Source organism: Ictidomys tridecemlineatus, chromosome 5 (assembly GCF_052094955.1).
Source record: "Ictidomys tridecemlineatus isolate mIctTri1 chromosome 5, mIctTri1.hap1, whole genome shotgun sequence".
Classification (NCBI taxonomy): domain Eukaryota; kingdom Metazoa; phylum Chordata; class Mammalia; order Rodentia; family Sciuridae; genus Ictidomys; species Ictidomys tridecemlineatus.
Genome location: NC_135481.1, coordinates 188,722,304 through 188,742,602, shown reverse-complemented (window position 1 = coordinate 188,742,602; position 20,299 = coordinate 188,722,304).

Genomic DNA, 20,299 nt, shown 5'->3' with positions numbered 1-20,299 from the left:
CCAGCGCTAGCCCACTGACATGGCTTCTGTGACGAAGGCCAGCCGGGCAGGGCCGAGACCTGTGGGGAGGCTGTTTCTTTCAGTCTCAGGGTAAACAGTTCAGGCTCAGGGCCCCAGGGGTCCTTCCCTCTTTTTCCTCTTCTATTTTCAACAAGACACGTCTGTTTGATGGCCTAACATGGCTGCTTCAGCTCCTGCCACTGTATTTGCATTCCAGATGGAAGAATGAAGGGCAGAGGGAAGAGAAGGGCATGCTCCTTTATCGTTGAAGGTAGGCTAAGGATCCACTGATACATGGCCCAAACCCACCGATCCTTAGTGGTGGACACAGCGTGTATTTACTGTCCTGCTGTCCACAGTGCCCATTCGGGTGTCTGGGGAGGCAGCAGGGCAGCTCTTCCCACTTTGGCTGGGCTCACTCCCCGTCTAGGGGTCAGAAGCTGTCGGTCATGCTAGGACGTCTGCAGCTGGGACCACAGGACGACTTGACAGAGCTGCCATGCCCGTGGTCCCCAACAGGCCCGCAGGCACTCTCACGGGGACAGCAGAGAAGCCCGGGGCACCTCCAGCCCGCCCTCCCCAGAGCTCACACACCTGCTCCCTGTCCAGGGCCCAGGCAGGTCTGACTGAGCTGAGCCCAGGCTGGGAAACCCCGAGGGGCCCGGGGACGAGAGGCAGAAGAGAGAAGAGCGAGGCAGCGGGTGCTTCTGCAATCTAGGACCCGAGGACCTGGTGGCACCTGAGCACCTGGTGGCACCTGAGCACCTGGTGGCACCTGACACTGGCAAGGAGGTCCAGGGGGAGTCTCAGCAGATGGCACAGTTCCCGCGGCACTGACCACTCGCCAGGGCAGAAGGGCCTCCCGGACAGCCTCAGCCCCCCGCCAGAAGCTCCGTCTTTTCAGAATTTCCCTCCCCCCACCCCCAGTCGAGATCCGTCCCCAGCCCCTCCCTGTCCCTCTCAACCCCCCAAAACACTGCTGGCCCCCCTTTAGAGCTTCACTTTCCACCTTGAATTAAAGCTTTCTGTCTCTAGCTTCACTCCTGGTGGACTCTGAGCTCCCAGCCGGGCCCGGGGAGCCAGAGAGGACAGGCAGGACGGTCCCAGCAGAGCCCCACGTGGCCCGAGCCACACCACAGTGTCCACATGCCGCCTCGGGCAGTTGCCCTCAGACATGAAGGCACACCTCTGACCTCTCGGGGAAAATTAGAGGGTCCGGCAACGCTGGAGCCAAGCTTCCCACCCCAGGATGCTGTTCGCCAGGTGCCTCAGAGAATTGGCCTCTGTCACGGGGAGAGACATAAGTTTGCTTAGCTGTCACTGTCCCCTAACGCGTGGGCTCTCCTCAGCCTTGGTAAGGAAGTGGGTGTGGCTATGTAAGATCGAGTGGCCATCAAGTGGCCCCGGCTCGAAGGTGCCCAGCTCTCTGCTTCCTCAGGACTGTGGCTCTTCCCTCCGATGTCCCTGGACACCAGCTACGTCTTTGCTCAGAGGCCAGCAAGCTTCTGCAGCCGGCTGCTGTGTGTTGGCTCTGGGGACCAGGACCGGGCACCGTCGGCTCACTGCTGACCCTGCAGCCAGACACAGGGCCAGGAAGCCCGAGGAGCATGGGGTCAGTACACACCGCCCGCCGTGGGTGGAGCCGACCCTCACTGGCCAATCATGCTCCCTTCCGGGACCCTGGAGCCAAGACCCTCGGGGGAGGGAACCATCCACAATGAGGGTGCAGGGTCACAGGTACAGGAAGACCCGGGCTCAGCCAGGAAGGCCTCCCAGATGCGATTCCCGGGCTGGAAAGTGGGGCATAAAGGCCCGCAGCGGGGAGGGCGTGTCTGGAATCTCAGCGGCCCACACAGGGCTCAGCAGGTGCAGGTCCCTCTCTGGGGCAGCGGGGAGGCCGGAGCAGGTGGGCAGTGACCAAATGGGGAAGCCCCAGCCCTCTGCCTCATGAGCCTGACTTCCAGGTGAGGGTTTGGAGCCTGCGTGTACCAGGATCGGGGAGGTTAGGGACAGACCTCCTGAGAGTGACCAAGAGGGAATGCCCAGCGGTGGCCCAGGACCCTGCGAGGACACCCTCCAGGGCCAGACAAGGGACCTGGTAAGATAAGAAAGGATGACCCACACTGGTATCCCCTGGGGGTGCTGTGGACTTTGGGGTGACCTGGGCACAGCTGGCTGTTTAACAGCATCCTGGCCTCCACTTACTAGATGCCAGCGTGACAGCCTAAAATGTCTCCAGACTCATTGCCAGATGTCCCTGGAGGTGCGGTGACCCTGGCTGAGAACCGCTGTCTGCAAGGAGCCATGGCCACTCAGCTCTAGACAGGCCGTCCCACGGGGACACAGACCCACTGCTCCTGAGGCTTCCGGTTCTTTAAAACCTCTTCACAATGAATGTTGGCAAATAATTCATTTTAAAAGAAAGTGCCAGTCAAGACCACCTGAGGCAAGACCAGCCCCCCCAGGCCCCGCTTGCCAACCTTGGCCCCCCAAGTCTATTACCACCCCCAAGGTGAGAGACGGTCACGCAGGCAATTCAGTGTGTTGATCTGTTGTCCCAAAGTGTCTGCCCTAAGGGGCCTTTCACTGGTACAACTTGTTCGATATTTTTCAAATGAGCCAACAAAAGAATCTGAGTCTCTTACACCAGCCCCACGGTTCTCGGCTCTCTTTCTCCACCCCCATTTTTATTTGACACAGAAGATCACTCCAGCTCATTCCTGTCTCTCCCTCGTCTCCTGGAACTGAATCCTTCAAAACTATCATCCAAACTCGCAAACCTGATCCCACCCAGCCGCCAGCCTCTGCCAACACCCTCAGCTGAGACAGGCCCCTCCAAAAACGTGGGGGAGCCTCACACACCCAGCCTCCATGTGTGGGAAAACGCCATCCGCTTTGTGGTGGTCAGGATGAGTTTACGCTGAGAATGTTCTGCTCTGGATAAAAGTAAACAAAACAAAACCTTGTTCCTCCGAATTAACATCAATATTTATTTTTCGCACCGCTGACGTGGGGCCGCCCGCCCCCGCCCTGTCTCCGCAGGAAAGCCTCCTGGTGAGGCCTGGGTGCTGCCTCTCATGGGCACAATGGCCAGCCACCCGGGCACCCCGCCACCCGCCACCCGGCCCTCTGTGTGTGGGTGTTTCTGACAGGCCCCGCCTCTTGTTTAGAGGTTTCCTGAAACTTTGCAGATTCAGCGATTATGATTCCCAGGGTCTTTCCTGGTGGGTGCTGCGTGTCCTGGCCAGCTCTAGGAGGCGGGGGCAGCGCAGAGCTGGGGCGGGAGGCAGAGTCCACAAGCGGAGGCAGAGACTGAGCAGCTCAGGGCCCAGCACCGGTGGATGCTGAGAGTGAACCCTGCCCACACCCAAAAGAGGCAGGTGGCCTGCTACGGCCCCCTCCCCAGCTGCCTTTAGCGCCTCACCTGCAGCCTGGGCCTGCCTCTGTGGCTCTGAGGTGGGGCTTGCAAACTTCAGGCTTGGTAGTTTGCAAGGACCCTCCCCATTCTGGCACAGCATTCCCGTGTTCCCCCAAACTGGGAGAGTCCGCCACCCGACTCTGCCCCCACCCATCTCTGTGCCCCCTGACTGCCTGCATAGCGCTGGGCAGCAGAAACCAGGTCAACGAGAGGCTGTGGCTTTGTGCCATGAAACTTCAGTTGTACAACAGCGGTCAGTGGTTTGCTGTCCTGGGCTCCTGTCCACTCGGGGCCTGGGTGCTCCTTTCCGCCACCTCTGTGGAGGCTGAGCCCACCCCAGCTCCTGCAGCCTGCAGCCCTGTGTCGTCACCCAGCAGGAGGCACCTGCTGCTCCTGCTGGGACACTCAGTGTCACCCTCAGGGCCACAGCATGGGCGCCCAGCCCTGCACTCTCGTGCTCCCTTTGGTGGCTGACCCATGCTGGGGGACTGGCTGAGGCTGGCCTGGCCTAAGCCTTGGCCTCCAGTCTCTGTGGACCCTCCTCCCAGGCAGCTCCTGGCTTCCCAGGGTTTCTCTGGCCTCTTCCCTGGCCCCCATCCAGCTTCCCAACCCCCTGGTGGCTTTTCTTTGCAGTGGCACACCCCATCCAAAGTGCTCGTGGCCACCTACTGGTCAATGGCCTGTCCAGCCTGAGGCCAGAGTGTTGCCTGTGCCCATGGCCTTCCCAGCTGAACTGAAGCAGAGATGGGCACAGAGGGCTCTCTGACTGGGTTGATGGTGACTGCTTGGCCCCACCTGGCAGATGAAGGTCAGAGAGCTAAGCTGCCTGCTGAGGGCCTGGGATCCATTCTGCCAGCAGCACTGTGACTTGGGAAAGTGAATCACCCTCTCTGGGCACATACGGGCACAGTCTGCTTGGAGCACAACACGCAGGACAGCTCACCAGAGGCCTCTGCCAGCGTGGAGTTGAACCCTGTGGGGAGACACTTCCTCCACTCTCACCTTTTGGCTCCATCCCCCGTCAGAGTCCCAGATGTCACAGCTCTTCCCCTCCAGGAGGAAGGTCTTGAGATGCCGTGACTCTATGGATTTCCCAGGTGGATTCAGGGAAGTCATAAGGGTCTTTATAAAAGAGAGGCAGGAGAGTCACAGAGAGAGGGATCAGAAGAGGCCAACTCTGGCTTTGAAGGTGGAAAACAGGCCGTACCCAAGGATGCACACGGCCTCTGGAAGCTGCACAAGCCAGGACAGGGCCCTGCCTCCGTCTTGACTTTGCTCCCTGAGACTTGTGCTGGACTTGCTGACCTCTAGGACTATAGCATAGAACATGCATGGAGTTTTAAGCCATTGAGTATGTGACAGCTCGTTACAGCAGCAATAGGAGACTAATACACACAAAAAATCAGGTTTATTGGAGACCAACACCCAACCCGTTCAGCTCTAGGTAGCCATCTAAAGAAAGACCAGAGAGCGATTCTTGGAGAGGTCTTCACAGCATCCACACCTTCCTGATGGGCTGCTCAGAGGGTGGGAGCAGAGGGCTGAGCAATCTGGGGAGGCACACAAGGGCGACCCTGGCCGCCTGCCTGGACCTCCAAGGCAAGGAAAGCTGAGCTCTTGACAAGCCACGGAAGTGACCTCAGCTCCATGAACATCTTTTCCTTTCTTTTTTCCCTATTGTGAAATGAATCCAAACATACAAAATACTCAAGCGGCCTGGACCATCTAGAACGAGTGAGCTCGCTTGCCAGGGGCCAGGTGGACCGTGGGTGAAGGCAGCCTCCATCAGCACATAATGAACCTCCTGCTTCATCCCAATAAAACTTTATTCAGAAGAGCCAACAGTGGCTGGACCTGGCCTTTGGGCTATGGCTCACCAACACTGCTTTAGGCAGGAGTGGCTTCCTGAAGCACACTTGGTTTGTCCTCAGGGTCACTCCAAGTCCTCAGTTACCTCAATGGCTTTGCCAAACCCTGGTGTGCAACAGAGGTACAAGTCTCTTCCCTCCTCTGGGTCGACCTTTGGGACAGTTCTTTGTGTGTCCTTCCAGAAACCTCAGGCATACGGAAGCAGCTGCGGCACCCCACCTATCTTCTGCGTTACACAGACAGAAGCACGTGACCTGCAGACCTCCACGTGGACTTTCCCATAATGTGACTTCTGCACACCCTCCTGCCCCAGAGGTACTTGGACACGGGGTCATCACTTGCATAAAGCCGTGGGGTCCAGGAGCCTGCCCCTATGCTCTGGCCACCTCTTCCAGGAAAGGCAGTAGACAGGCAGAGCTGGGGGGTCCAACATCAGTTCTGCAATGTAGCAGGCAACAGTCCAGAGCTGACCGGAGTAGGGGCTGTGATCCTGTGACGCTCGCTACACGAGCATGGTCAAGCTGACTTCTTAGTTCTCCAACCATAACACAGCAACAATGGTCCCAAACTGGGTTTGTGGGACACTGTTTGTAAGCTGTGTAGCAAATGTGTAGGTGTGTAGTGACATGCCACACAGCAGGTGTTCAGTGACATGGTGGTTGGGGGCAAACTCTGGTGTTCCTCTGAAATCAGGCAACTGGGTTCATTAAAGAAGACGGTGGCGGTGAAGATCCCTGATTGACACAAGACCCAGCTTGGCTGCTTTCTTGATGTGTGGCTTCAAATAAGTGGCTTACTTTCCCTGAGGGTCAGAGTCCTCCTCTGGAGATGGGGAGATCACTGTAGGCATTAGAATTTGTGAGAGTTCAGTACAAAGTTGCTTATCAAATTTCAATTTCAGATACACTAGGAACAACATCCTCGTATCTTGAATTCCTGGATGTGGAATTTTGCTTGTTAAACCCAGCAGCTCCTTGAGCACGGTAATGCACGTGGGATATCTGGCCCAGTGCCTGGCCTGTAGGAGAGCTTAATGGAAGGGAGCACTTGGTGTGTTACCAGTAAATGGGGCTACCCACCCTGGTTGTTGCAAGAACTGGGCAAAATGAAGGTCTGTTGAAGAAGCCAAAACCTCGCAGGCCGCTTCTAGCCCTGTGTGCCACTCACAGCCTCTGAATTCCACTGGGGTGAGACAGAATAAAGCCGGTTTCCAGGTCCCAGCCCTCCCTCTCCCTCCTGTTTGGGGGAGGGGTCGTTGCCCCCACCTGCTCTGGGTGGGCTGGTCTCAAAGGCCTGGAGACACTGCTGTTGTGGGGACGGTTTGGGAGAATTCTTATCCCCAGAGACCTGCTTTATCGGCAGGTCCCTTCCTCGTCCCTGCTTCTCAGGATCCTCTCCGGGGCACCCTTCTCCTCTAGGTCTTTCTCTTCCGGCATGCCCTGTGCTCCCCCGCCTCCCGCTGCCACCTGCACCTGCAAACAGGGTTCGTTTCACCTTTTGGCCTCCCACATCGGCTTATTTATTTTGCATTTAATTTTTCTGTTGCATTTGATCAAAAATTCAAAGACACATGGAATTTCTGACCCTGGAGCCTTTGCTTGCCCTGCCTTCCCCTCCCGTTTACTGTCTGTCCCTTGCTCAGAGTTCCAGGGCCTCCCTCTGTGAGCAAGTTCTCAGTGCTGCATCAGTCCCTCCCTTTGAACTCCCCTCCTGGTTCCCGTGGAGGAGGGGCTCTGCTCCGCTCTTGGTCCCGTCCTCCTCCTCTCGTCCTCCTCTCATACCGTCTCTTCCTTGTCCTGGGGCAGCATCACCTTTGGGTGGAGAACTTACCATGTTGTTACTGTACCTGGTTCCTTACGCCACTGCACCATGGACTGCACACAGCTGCTTCTGTGGCCTGGGATCTAGGGGTGTCATGGGGGTCTTTGGACGGTTCCAAGGTGTATTCATCAGGAGCCTTCAGCACAGGGCTGGTGCCCCTTGGAAGGCCTGGGCTGTCCAAGGTGGAGGTTACTCCTGGTGATGCTGTACACGCAGCCCAACAACCTGACGGCGTGGGAAGAAGACAAACTCAAACCCTGCGTCCCAGACCACTCTCCTCTCTGCCCATAGGGTACCATAAGGTGTGGTTTTACAGAGTCCCCCAGGTATCTCAGGAAATGTTACAAGCATCCCTTTCTTTGGTGTGTAGGGAGGAAACCTTTCCTTCTGCCCTCTCAGGTTTCAGAGCCAGGTCTGAGAATTACCAGACAAAAGGCAGGTTATCAGAGGGCGTGCAAATTTTATCAGATATCAATATATTTATGTGTGCGTGGAGCCTCCACGTACAGGAAAAGAAGCCAGCAGCCTGGTGCGCCACGCATCTCCTCCGCAGCATGCGTGGACTATGGGGACACAGGGAAGGGGCTGAGCCAAGGACAAGAAACTGTGGAGAAGATGAAGTAGGAAGTGTGTGGGAGAAACTGGTGGGAGGTCAGGGTGATCTTAGGAGGTGTGTTGGTGCAGACCACCGGATGTCGACTCCCTGGGCGGGGTGGTAGCCGTGGGAGGCTTTATAAAGACGCTTATGGCTTCCCTGAATCCACCTGCTCTGCAGAGGGGAGGGCCCTCCTCACAGGGGATGCCCTCCTGCTCCTGCTCCGGGTGGAAATGGGCAGATCAGAAACCCCTTCCTGCACCTGCTTCTCCTCAGGTGCCTTCAGCTCAGAATAATCAATAGGACAAAGGGGTGCCTTTGGGGAAGCGTGTTGGGATCCCCTTCAAATGCAAATGTTAAAGGTCAGTCACATTTTTAAAAGCCATATTTCTTACTCTGTTGAGAATCCCAGAAATCCCAGAGTGCGATCTGCTCTGTCTGAGCCCCTGAGCAGTCTCCTGCGTCTTCTGGAACCACAGGGAAAATGAGGTGCAGGATAGGGGGAGGGCCTGGGTTTTGTGGGAGTCTCAGGGGTCCCCGAGTCCAAGTACCCTCTGTGAGGCTGAGGAAGTCTTGACCCGAGAGGACCCGAGAGAGGCTGGCACTTGCTCAGGGCCACAGAGCCGCGGGGGGAACGAGGCCTGGTGTCCAGGCAATAGGGCGGATCCGCACACTGAGCCACTGAGTGGTCCTGAGGAGGGACGGGCCGTGTAGGGGTCTTGGGCTGCTGTGGTCAACTGTGCCACCTTAGGGGTCATTAACTGTGCCACCTTGGGGGGTCGAAGCAACAGAAACTTATCCTTTTACATTTTGGGAGCTCAGGGTCTAAAGCGGGCCTCACTGGACGAAAATCAAGGTGTGGGCCCCCTGGGCTCCCTCTGGAGGCTCCAGGGGAGAAGGGCTCCTGCTCTGGGGCCCCTCCCTGGTCTTCAGGGCCAGCCCTGAGGCCTTTCCAGTTAATCCCCTCCCCCTTGCTCTAATGAGGACCTGTGGCTGCATTCAGGACGCACAGGGATAATCCAGGGTAATGCTCCGGCTCAAGGTCCTAGTCATAGAGTCCCTTTTGCCATGTCAGTGTCCAGAGATTAGGAGCTGGCTGTCCTTGGGGGCCATGACTCTGCCTACCCCAGCAGCCCCCCAGGATGATGCCTCACGGAGGGCTCGGAGGCCTGGGAGAGGGATGTGGGGAGCTCTAGCCTCCTGTGGAGACAGAGTCCACCCCGGCCCGGCATCCAGAAAACGGCCCTCCATCAAGACCAGCAAGCTCTGAGGTTTGGAGGGGGATGATCCCTGCCTCCCCAGCCTGCATACTCAGGAGAGGGGACAGAGCTTCCAGGCCTGACCTCTGCTGAGCTGCCAAGGACATCAACAAGGCCAGGAGGGTGTGGAGGGGAACCTTGACCCCTGCAGACAGCATGAGCGGTATTTGCGCTTAGCGAGTCCCATGTCTGGTGGGCAATCTCAGTGACCCCATCTGCAAAATGGGAACAATCCCAGTGCTTGCCAGGGCGATTGCTGTAAAGATTCGTGACTCGAGAAGAAAACACCGGACAGAGCTCCGTGATGTGATGAAGTCCTGGCAGATTTCCACAGCTCCACCAACCAGTAACTCCAAGACCCCGTCATTGTGCCCACAGTCAGGTCACCCTCCGGTTCACCCCTTTCACTCTATCAGTGTATCTTGTTGGTGCCACCCTCATTGCATGGACACTTAATGTGACACAACCCTTGCACAAACCACCACCTCTGTCCTGGACTCTTGTGAGCACCTCCTCAGCCTCACCTCCTCACCTCCCTCCTCTGTCCTCCCTGCCTCCTGCTCACTGCTGCAGGGCACTGACCAATATGGCAGCCATTAGCCCCATTTGGCTGGTCCTATTAAGATGTGATGTGAGTGTAAAATACACATGCGATTTCAAATGCTCGGTTCTTAATAAAGAATGTAAACAGCTCTGCAAGAAGTTTTTACATTGGTGACATGATAAAATAAAAATATTTTGGATACATTGGGTTAAAATAAATAAATAAATAAAAAATAAATAAAATAGATCACCCAAATTATTTTCACCTGTCTCTTTTGCTTCTTTTTCAGGTGTGACTATTAGAAAATTTGAAATTCCACATGCAATTCATTTGCAGCTCATATTATGTTTCTGTCAGACTGAGCTGCTCCACAGCATCCACTAAGCCTGACCTTGATCATCTTTTGCCTGGGAGTGGGGGGTAAGCCCCATGAGGGATTCCACTTTGCTCCAGAGAAGGGCCGACAACACTGCTCCCAGAAGACCTGCCCAGGGTACGAGTGTCCTGGGGGTGCTACTCACAGGTCCAGGGTGCCTGCAGATTCTGTGCAAAGCTAAGCTTCTCACGGGGTTTTGATTTCACCTTTAAGCCCTGAGCCCCCAGAAAGCAGATGTGGTAACCTCTCTGGGTAAAGGCCACAGCCTCTGAAACGGCAGCAGCGAGTTTGGGGCATTTGAAAGGAGCTGTATTTTTGGAAAGAACTGCAGTGTTTTTAATGGTCCAAGTCAATCACTCTCATAACCTATTGTGGAATGAAAAGCTAGGTATTCTAAGAGCTTAATGTTGTATCTGAGAGGTGCTGGGTGTTGCAGGACAAGAAAAGTCATAATTTGTTGTGGGTTGTCTGGTGAAAGCAGAATCATGGTGTGTGTGTGTGTGTGTGTGTGTGTGTGTGTGTGTGTGTGTTTTAAAGCTTCTCATTTCATTAAATTGGGCTGTGGCCACTGTTTTCTGTTTCACCAAGCCCCAGGAGAAATGCTTTCACATGGTGACATTCTGCACTCTCCTAGGAAGTGACAGGAAACGGAGGGAGACTCAGATCACGTGAGAAAAAATTGAGGAAAAATCAGGAGTGTTTCAAGAAGAACTGAGAGGCAGTGGGTGAAGCAGATTGCAAAATCAAAGTTGCATAAACAGGGCGAAGTCTCTGAAAAAGTTTAGGAAAAAAAAATTGTAAATTGAAAGTAAAATAATTTAAATGACTTAAAAATTATTGTGCACATTAGAACCCAAGGGTCTTACTTAGTGATGGAGACATCACTTGCTTTTTAAAAACATTTTGGTTTGGCTTTAAGAAGTGAATAGTGCCCTATTCTCTTACTTGTCGCCTCCTGAAATAACCAAATAACCGATAGAGGTTTTTTTAAAAAACAATTGAAAATTGTTATCTGTGATTTCCGTTTTTAGAATGTGCTTTCTATCTTTCTAATTGAATCATCTGTATGAAAATTAATTTTTCACAAAGATCCAAGAGGAATACCAATGGAGTCCAAATAATGCATCAAGGCTGAGATTCCCCAGTCACACAGAAGTCGTTACCTTTGAAAAAGAAATCATCTTACTTTTTCTTTCACATTCTGGAGCCTTGCTCGCAGTGAAATGGTGCCATTTTCTTTAAGCCCCGGCCTCTTGGCAAATGGTTATTTTAACTGACACTCCTCAAGTCAAAAGCTCGTTTGTAATGTCCTTTCATTTCAGTTTTATGGCAAATTAAATTATGCTTGTGGTTAAACAAAATTACATTAAAAACCATATGTGCTGAAGACGTTTCAAGGAGGGTATCAGGTTTATACTTTAAAAAGCCCAAACCTCTCCGTTTAAAATGGATCTTTCATAAACTCAGAGTCACAGAGCAACCATCGTGTCCTTCAGCTGCGGCAAACAGTTTGGGAAAGAAACAGACGCTGGACCGCTGTGGAAGAAGGCAGGGAAACTGAAGACACTGCTGAGTTCCTCTGTCAAACCATGTTTGAAATTAAGGTATTGGTGCAAATTACCATCTTTGGCATCAGAAGGAAGCAACCTACAGTTTCCCTGCTATATGAAGTTGTTGTGACATAAGAAAACAGAATCTTTTTAAACCTCGAGTTTAATTAATTCTTTAAAAAAAAATAATTTAGCAGCAGCATGTTAAAAGGGAAGGGGGTGGGGGGCGAAAAAACTCGATTAGCTCCAAATAAGCGTCTCTTAATCACCCTTATGAAGGCGTAATTTGCAAAACACTACAAGGAAGTAACATCTTTTTTTTTTTTCATTTCGGGGGGGGGGGGGAAGTGCATTGATAAAAAATAAGTAGAACATTTTAATTAAAACTCATAAAGTTGGGGACATCTGCTGGGGATTGTTCGCCCTGGCGGTGATTAGCGGGTCCGTGCACCTAGATAATGAATGCTGGTCGCTGCTCCTGGCATAATAGTCGGGCCCTCTGTGAGAACGCTGCGGGCTCACTCCGGGGCTGGGCAGATGCCTATTAGATTCCAATAAGTTTCGCCTAAAAGGCGGGGGGGAGGGTGGGGCGGGGGCCGGAGTTAAACACAGGAAACAAGCGTTGAGTGTGTGCCAATAAAAATGATCACAAATCAGGGCTGCTGATGTCATAACCCGGGGTCGGGGGTCAGCGCGAGTGAAAGCCTGAAAGGCACCGCCTGTCGGCGGCCCGAGCGGCGGCGGGCGAGGGGGCGGCGCGCGCACAATGGGCCCGGAGCGCCTCATTAGAGACGCGTTTGATGGGCTCCCGTGCCCCACGGGGCCCCGGGCGATGTCAATGGGATAATTACGATGATCTAATGGCCGGCTCTTTTGCATGCAGGCCCGCCTGAATGGGGCGCCTGGAGGCTGCATTGAGGCCGGGCCGTGTAAACTGTAGGGTGCCTCGCCGACTTGGAGCCGCGGAGGCTGGCGGCGGGTCAACTTGGACCACTTCGCATTCACGCTTTCAATAGGCGGAGCGGGAGGCGCCCTTCAGCGCGGCCGCCTTTCAGCCGCAGAGTGACAGATTGGAGGTCAGCGGCTGGCAGGATGCAGCCCTCGCTGGGCAGATGGACCCGCCCCGGGCCGCGCACCCCCGCCCCGCGCCGAGGCGCGTCTACGCGGACCGCTGCCCCGCGCCGGCGTGCGCCAGGGCTCTGCAGCCCGGGGAAGGGCGGCTGCGCCTGGCTTCAAAAACGTCTCTCTGCGAAGAGTCGTCCCCCCAGCACGGGGCTCCTCTCCCTCCAGGCACCCGAGCGATTCCCTGCCCAGCGCAGCAGCAAAACCCGCCCTGGCCTCCAGGGTCTTCCTTGGAGGAGGGGAGAAAATTGAAAGAAGAACTGGAAATTTGATAGGTCAAAAGAATGCTCTGGGAACCAGGCTGCGCCCTGCGAACCTGCAGATAGCGGCCCCTGTGGCCCACGCAGCCAGCCGGGAAGTGTATATGGTTCAACCTCTTGGAGTAAATGTGCTCACTGTGAATGATCCCGCAGAAGGGCCCGCGCTGAGCTTTCCAGGAGTTATACGGGGCTAATCAGGTCCTTCTAGCACATAGTAGGCATCATAGCACATAGTAGGCATCCGATGATATATGAGTAGTGAGTCGGTAAAAAATGAATATAGAACTGTATGCAGAAAGTGAATAGTCTTCTTTACCCTCCTCTCCCTGGCGGGAGTCTTTCCCTTTTCTCTTAACAGCCCAAAACATCACTGTTTGTAAATCTAACTATTTCCATTCTAGAAACTTTAAAGTCTACTAAAAGGAAAAAGGAAGCAGTAACCCTTCCACTGTCATTCCAGACCTGCATGTGCGTGTCGCTTCTGCAGGACTAGATATGATTCATCACCTATTATACTTTACAAGCATGGTCCTGTTTTTATATTAAGGAATCAAAGAAGACATTTTAAAATCTGATGTGACCTATTCTCAAAGTCTTTATTTTGTGGCTGGGATTGTGGCTCAAGCGGTAGCGCGCTCGCCTGGCATGCGTGAGGCCAGGGTTCGGTCCTCAGCACCACATACCAACAAAGATGTTGTGTCTGCCGAGAACTAAAAAATAAAAATATTTTTAAAAAAGTCTTTATTTTGTGTCAGTGAATATCTGTGTGTATTTTCCTAAGAATGGTTGCCTAGTGCTTTGAAACATGGATTTATCCTTATTTACTTATACAATCCCCCATAGATGGACATTTAGGTTACTTTCCCCCAAAAGCAATATAGCTATGAATACTTGTTTTGTACATTCTTCCAGTTATCTCAAAATGAATAATTAACATTTAAAGGGTAAAGAATGCTACTTCTCTTATGTATTTTATATTTAGAGCTGGAGTCAATACTAGAAGATAGCCTAGCCTCTGAGACGTAGGGATGGCATAAAATACACCGGGATGCTGTTCCAGTCCCTTCCTTCAGCAAACACTTAAACTCTTTCTTTCTTTTCAACCTAGACTAGAAACTTTCTTCTTCCTGGAAGAAATGGCAGCAGGCCGTCTCTGATCTTACTCTTGTCTTTGGCAAAGCCCTTTATTATAGCCCACAGTAAGAAAATAATTTCATCTCTGTTGACTTCCCGGGAGTCATGACCCTTTCACAGTTGAGCTGAACACCAGGTTACCTCAAGGTCCCAAAGCCACATTTGGAAACAATACTCTACACAGCAGATGACATTGCTCCACTGATGATATGAAGCTGTCAGTCCTAATAAAACGCTGCCTCTGCTTTAAACCGCGCTGCTACCGACATGATAATGCCCAAGATGCATCCAGTCAGTGGGAGAAATCCATCCTCAGGCAGAAAACAAAAATGAAATTAAATGGTATTTAAACATTTAAAAGTTCTGTTTAATTCTAATAAAACAATATATGTACATGTTGAACTTCCTCCACAGACAAAAACAGTGAAAATTTTCTCCTTCGCCCCTTCTCCTGCCCCCAATTCTTAGCTTCTCTCCCCGGAGGAACTATCCCCATCATTTTCTTACATCTGAACCTAGTAAATCAGTTCACTGCACACACTATCCCACCCTCGGGGCTTTTCACCTGCGCGTCTGAGTCAGTATCCCTTCCTGGGAATGAGCTGCAGTTTAGCCAATCGTGTGCTAAAGAACGGTCAGGTTGGGCTCGGTCTTGCCACTACAAAGGATGCTCCTCTCTGGGTACACCGATCAGTTGCTGGGTTCCCAGTGGCGGAGACACTGGGCTGCGGGTGACAGGTGTTGGAATTCTTGATTGTCCACTTGCTTTTCAATGTGCGCTCCCCCAAACTCGGGGAGTGCTGCTTCTCGCATCTTTTCCCATTCAGTGTCTCTTTGAGTTGTTTGTCTGCCAGAACTCTGAGAATGTTTAAATGTTTTTAATGCTAAACGGATGACCAGCGTTCGATGGAACCCAGTCTCCAAGCCCCCACTGAGCCAGGAGTAAGAAACTCCAGGGAATGTTGTCCCCACAGAATTTATTTTCCAGGGAAAGGGAACCTCAGGTGGGTTGTGTTCATCCTGCACGAATGGGGCAGGGCCTGTGCCCTTGCTTGGGGTGCTGCCCTCTCTCTGTCACCCTGCTACCAAAGGTCACTTTATCCACAGGCCAAGGGCTCCCTGGGAACCCAGCCACAGGGACACCACCTAGCTGCTTTGAGAGGTCAAATCCCAGACAGAACCTGTCCACTGGGGCCAATGCACCTGCTCAGGCATGGCTAACCACAGAAGGTGGCTGGAGCCCCACCCCAGGCTTTCTCCAAGCCTCCTGGAGATTCCCCTGCACTCCCTACCTGGACCCCGCCCAAGTCATAAACGAGGTAGATTGTGTTGGGAATGGAACAAATGCCCATCCTTTGCATAGGCAGAGATTTGGGCAGGACTCTCTCTTACACTGTGACAGTCCCCTCAATTCCTTCTTTTTACATGGCCGCTCAACTCCCACAGAGAAGATCTGACATGCCATCTCCTCTTTCAGCGATTTCTGGACACTGTGCCTTTCAGCCCGGAAGCCCACTGGACCCTGGGAGTCCCTCAGCACTCCCCACTTTTTGCTTCCTATTGAATGTGCCCCAGTGGAGGTGGGGGAGGGAGCACTACACTCCCGGTGGCTCCCTTCAACTTTGTGAAGCGCCCGTTTTCTTCCTCACTGGGCATCCTTCTCGGGATCTTTCCACCCCACGGGAAATTATTCTCAGCATGGTTTGGATATGGACACAAGCCTGGGATTTTATTTTGTACTTGAAACCTGTAGAATTAATGTCACAGAAAGCCCAAGTGGTAAGCATCTCACTCGACCGAATTGGACCTGCTTGTTGCTTCAAGAAAAATGCCATTTCTGTGTCTTTAAGAAGAAGATTCCATTATTATTTCCATCTTCTCTTTCTTGGTACACATAAGTCTGTTTCAGGAAGGAACTAGAAATAAATTATCTTGCAAACAGCCCCGGGGAGAAAGCACTCTGGTGTTTGGTGGGACTTTTTCCCTCCCTGGGTAGGAAGCGACTGGTGTGGCTCTTCGCTGAGCTCCGGGGTTTGCGTCTGTCTGCAAGCTCCAGTGAGTTGGAGCAGCCAGGCTGCTGGACGCCTAAGGGTTAAATGTAAATCGCTCCTCTGCGGGATGCTGGGCTCCTGCCGCAAGTGGGTGGAGTTTGGAATCCGGGTCCCCCAGACCCCTTGCATTTTTGGTTGATTGTCTTTAATTACTTTTGAGGGCTGAGCAAGGTTGCTCTTGCCTGCAGGCGTCCGTGACTGACAAGGAATGTTTTTTAGTGCCATTTATAAGGAGCACATCATTAGGCATCAAACAGAGCCAAAATGACAGGAATAGCGAGTGTATCCACTGTGTCGAGGGCCTTCATTTAAGCAGAAGATGCAGTAAACAGAAAGAAAGCCCGTCCTCGTGGGGGGGGGGGAGTATTTGTTTAGATCGCCTGTTATTCAGAGAGGTATTTATACCCCGGTTCTCACAGCATCTGCCGGAGCCAGATTTCTCAGGTTGAAGGATGAGGGGATCGAGGGGGAGGAGGCGGAGAGTGAAGAGGTTCCGGCCTACCCTCCAGAAACCAAGTTTAATGCCACTCTAGCGTCTAAAGAGAGAGAGAGAGAGAGAGAGGAGAGAAAAGTTCTGGCTAATTATTTCTTAGAATTTCTTTCTGGGGAGCACAACAAATGAGGAGATGTCCTCACCTCGCCAGGGTTGGGTCGGTCAGACCTGGCAAACAAGAATACAGGATTCTCAGTTGAATTTGAATTTCCCATGAATGAAAAAGATTCTTTTTTTTTTTATAGTATAAGTATGTCGTCCCATGCAGTATTGGGGCCAGAATTGTACTTTTAAGAAAGCATTGCTTATTCGAAATTTAACTGGGTGTCCTGTATTTAATTTGGCCACCCTATGAGAAATAGGAAGATCAGCTCTGATTCCTTATAATGCTATCATCTGTGTTGAGATCCCAGGAAAAGTGACATTTCTTTAAAAGAGAGACTGAGGGAGGGGCGCCGGCTAAACGGTGCTGTCAAAGAGCTGTGCTCGTTCTGGAGAGCACAAGTGAAGCAGGAATCCTGGGAACCTGGGGAGCTGGGGGTGGAGGGGTGTGGTAGGAGGAGTCCCGGAGATCAGGGCTGCCTGCTGACAGGACGGAGGCTGACTCCCAGGCCCGGTCCCCTGGTCTGTGATAAGGGACTGTCAGCATCCCCCACTGAGCCTGCACCCCTGGCTGGGGAGGACAGAGAGCTCTGAAGAGCTGGCTGCCACCTCCCTGCTAAGGCTTAGGAGACGGGAGGCAAGTGGGACTCTGCTGTCTCTGGGCCAAGGACTGTATTTTAGGAGTGTTCACTTTCAAATCTAAACCACAATCATGCTCTGAAAATAGAGATGGGGTCTTGACCTTACTCTGTTCCTATCTTAAGGTCTCAACGGCTGGCTCTGTATCACCCTGGAAAGCCAGGCCTCTAACATGACCCAGAAACCTCTTGTTACCCCCTCCCCATGGCTCTGCCCTGCCCTCCTTGATGGGTCCCCGTCACCCTGGCCAGGCTGGCTTCCGCTCCAACTGTTAAACTCCCTCAGGGTCCCGTGCTGCAGGCAGGAGAGAGCAGAGGGCTTAAGGAGGCCCTGCGCACAGGGTGGCCCTCTGCAGGAGCCTGTGCTTCTCAGTGGTGGACTTGGAGAGGGGTCCTCCTGGGCTAAGGGGGATGGCACCTCGAGCCTGCAAAGTCCTTGTCTTGGGTTCTGGGAGCAGTTCTGCCCTGGAGCACTGCTATGCAGGACTGAGACCAGGCACAGAAAACTGACCACCCCCAGAACTGCCCCCGCCCCCAGGCCTGCACCTAGCAACAGCATTCCTGTGCCACAGCCCAGTAAGCCACTGACAGGACTCTCACTTAGAAGGCAGGGCTCGCATTTTCAGGGCTGCATGCTGGCCATGCAGAGCATCGAGGGCTTTGTGACAATCACCCCGATCTTGACTTTGGCTGAATCAGTTCTGAAATAGCAAATAATAAAAGCACGATTACGATCCCCATTGCACAGGTGAGCACAGGTGAGGCTAAGAGAGGGGCAGTACCTTCTCAGGGCGTCCAGCTAGCAAGTGGCAGAGCTGGGTCTGGACCCACGTGGTGGACCTGCCTCCAGCCTCCTCCTTCCTGGGCCGGAGTCTCTCTGAGCATCACGTGGGGACTGTGGACCCATCTGAGAACAAGGGAGTGTGTTGAGAAGTGGAGATTGACTCCTCAACTCTCTCAAGGTCATTAGTTCCAGTCACCGGACAGTCACGTGGAAGGGTCTAACACCTGTGGCCTGTGACCCCACTGTGGCCTGGGACTGCTTTTCCCTCCCAGTTGTAGAGGAAGGAAAGTGGTTTTATGTGGATATCTGATGGTGTGGGGACGTTTGTCGGGTCCCCTCTTTGCCTTCCGCAGGACGTTGTATGCTCAAGATTGACAGTTGTGTGACCCTGGACCATGGTCTTGGCTGGATCTGGGGTGTCCTCCAAAGGCTACTTGTTGAAGGCTTGGTCCCCAGGGCAGCAGTGTCCAGAGGTAGAACCTTTTGGAAGTGACTGGGGCTCTGCTCTTGCCGGTGGATTCCCCCATGATGAGGGTGGATTCCCCCATGATGAGGATGGATGAGGGTGGATTCCCCCACGATGAGTTCATGGTTGAAGGACTGGGAGGGGCCCAACTGCAGGAGGCACGTGGGAGGTCCCTGGCCCTCCCTGCTTCTTGGTCCCCTCTCTGCTCCACCACGCCTCTGGCCATGGTTCTCTGCCTCTCATAGGCCTGAAAGCAGTGGAGCTGGCCGCCCCTGGACTGGGCACCTTAAAACCACAAGTCCCAGACCAATCTCTCCGTTCAGCTCATTTTCCCGGGCATTTTGTCACGGCGATGACAAGCTGACCAACACAGCCCTGGGCATCTTCAGACCAAGATGCAGACATCACCCTGAGGCTGCTCAGCAGGTATCTGAGTGACGCTCTGTGGGGACCCTGTTGATGACCAGGAGCATCTCGGCTCCAGGCACCCGCCAGGCACTGGGCCCTCGCTCACCCTCATGGTCCTTCAACTGGCATGGGGGGGGAGGGTCAACGGCGGGAGGAGGTGGCGTTGCTGAGCCCTGCAGGCAGCAAGGTCCTCCTGTGTGGGGCCCACCAGCGCTCACGCCTGCCCCTGGGAGGTGTTTCAGATGAACTCAGGGGGCCTGTGGGCTGCTCTCTGTGGCCCCTGCCCTCTCCCACTGTGGAGAAGTCGGGCATCTTACCCGGGCTTCTCAAGGGCAGAGACTTACAGTCGTCTGTTGGGCAAGGCACATGGCCAAGCCAGGGCCACCTATGGGGAAGGTCCCTCGGACCCCACCAGGACACCACATGTTCTCCATGGAAGGCATGTGTCTAGGACAAGCCTTCACATGACCTGCCCCTCCAGGCAGGCAGCGGGCATTGTCCTCCACAGTCCTGCCCACCTACTCGAGCAGGAGCCCAGCAGGGCAGCCGCCGGGGTCCCCGGGCCCTGGTCTTCCCTCAGCAGAGGCAGACTGGCGCTCTGTAGGATGCTCAGGCGGAGAGGAGGGTGGCACAGTGGTGGCGGCTTGAGTTTCCCCAGGGCTGCAGATGCTTTGAAGTCCTTGCCCTCCTTCCCACTCAGGGAGCTGGTCTGGGCTCTGGGAAGTAGGACTCTCGGCCAGTGCTAGCTCAGCCTCTGACTCTGACCTGGGAGATGGGTGGCCATGGCATGTCCCTGGCAGTGCTGTGGCAGGGGTCAGCATGAGGGGAGCAGTGTGATGACATAGGTCCCAGACAGACGGATATCCAGGACCCTCTTCATCCCAGGACCCTCCACTGCATCTGCAGAGTCCCTTTGGCCTGTGAGAGGGGGCCGCTCCAGGTACCGGGTGTGGCCTCCTTTGCCGTGCTGCCCGCGGGATCTTCTCCCAGTGGTCACTTCACCTAGGAAGGGAAGGGGACGCGGGAAAGGTGCTTCCCAGCTCCAGCCTCAGGGTCTGCTTGGCACAACCAGGGGTCTTTGGCCTTTGCACTCGGAGAGGGCTCCTGGGAGATGCCCTTCTGCAGGAGTCTCGAAGCCCATGTCCACAGGACACCTGGGGTCAGAGAGGTGGCCAGAGCTCCAGGTAGACCGCACGGTCCCTGTCCACTCTGGTTTTGTGTTTTCTTGCTCTTTCTTTTTTTTTCCAACATAAACTTAGTCACTGAGGTGAAAAGGCCTCCCGGTGGCCCCTTCCAGGGCAGAGCTGAAGCTCCTCTTTGGCTTTGCGGTTCCAGAGATCTAAGCCCAAACCCAGCTCCCTCCCTCTCTGGCCAAGGGAAGCTGAGCTGTTTCCTGAACTCCTCTGAGC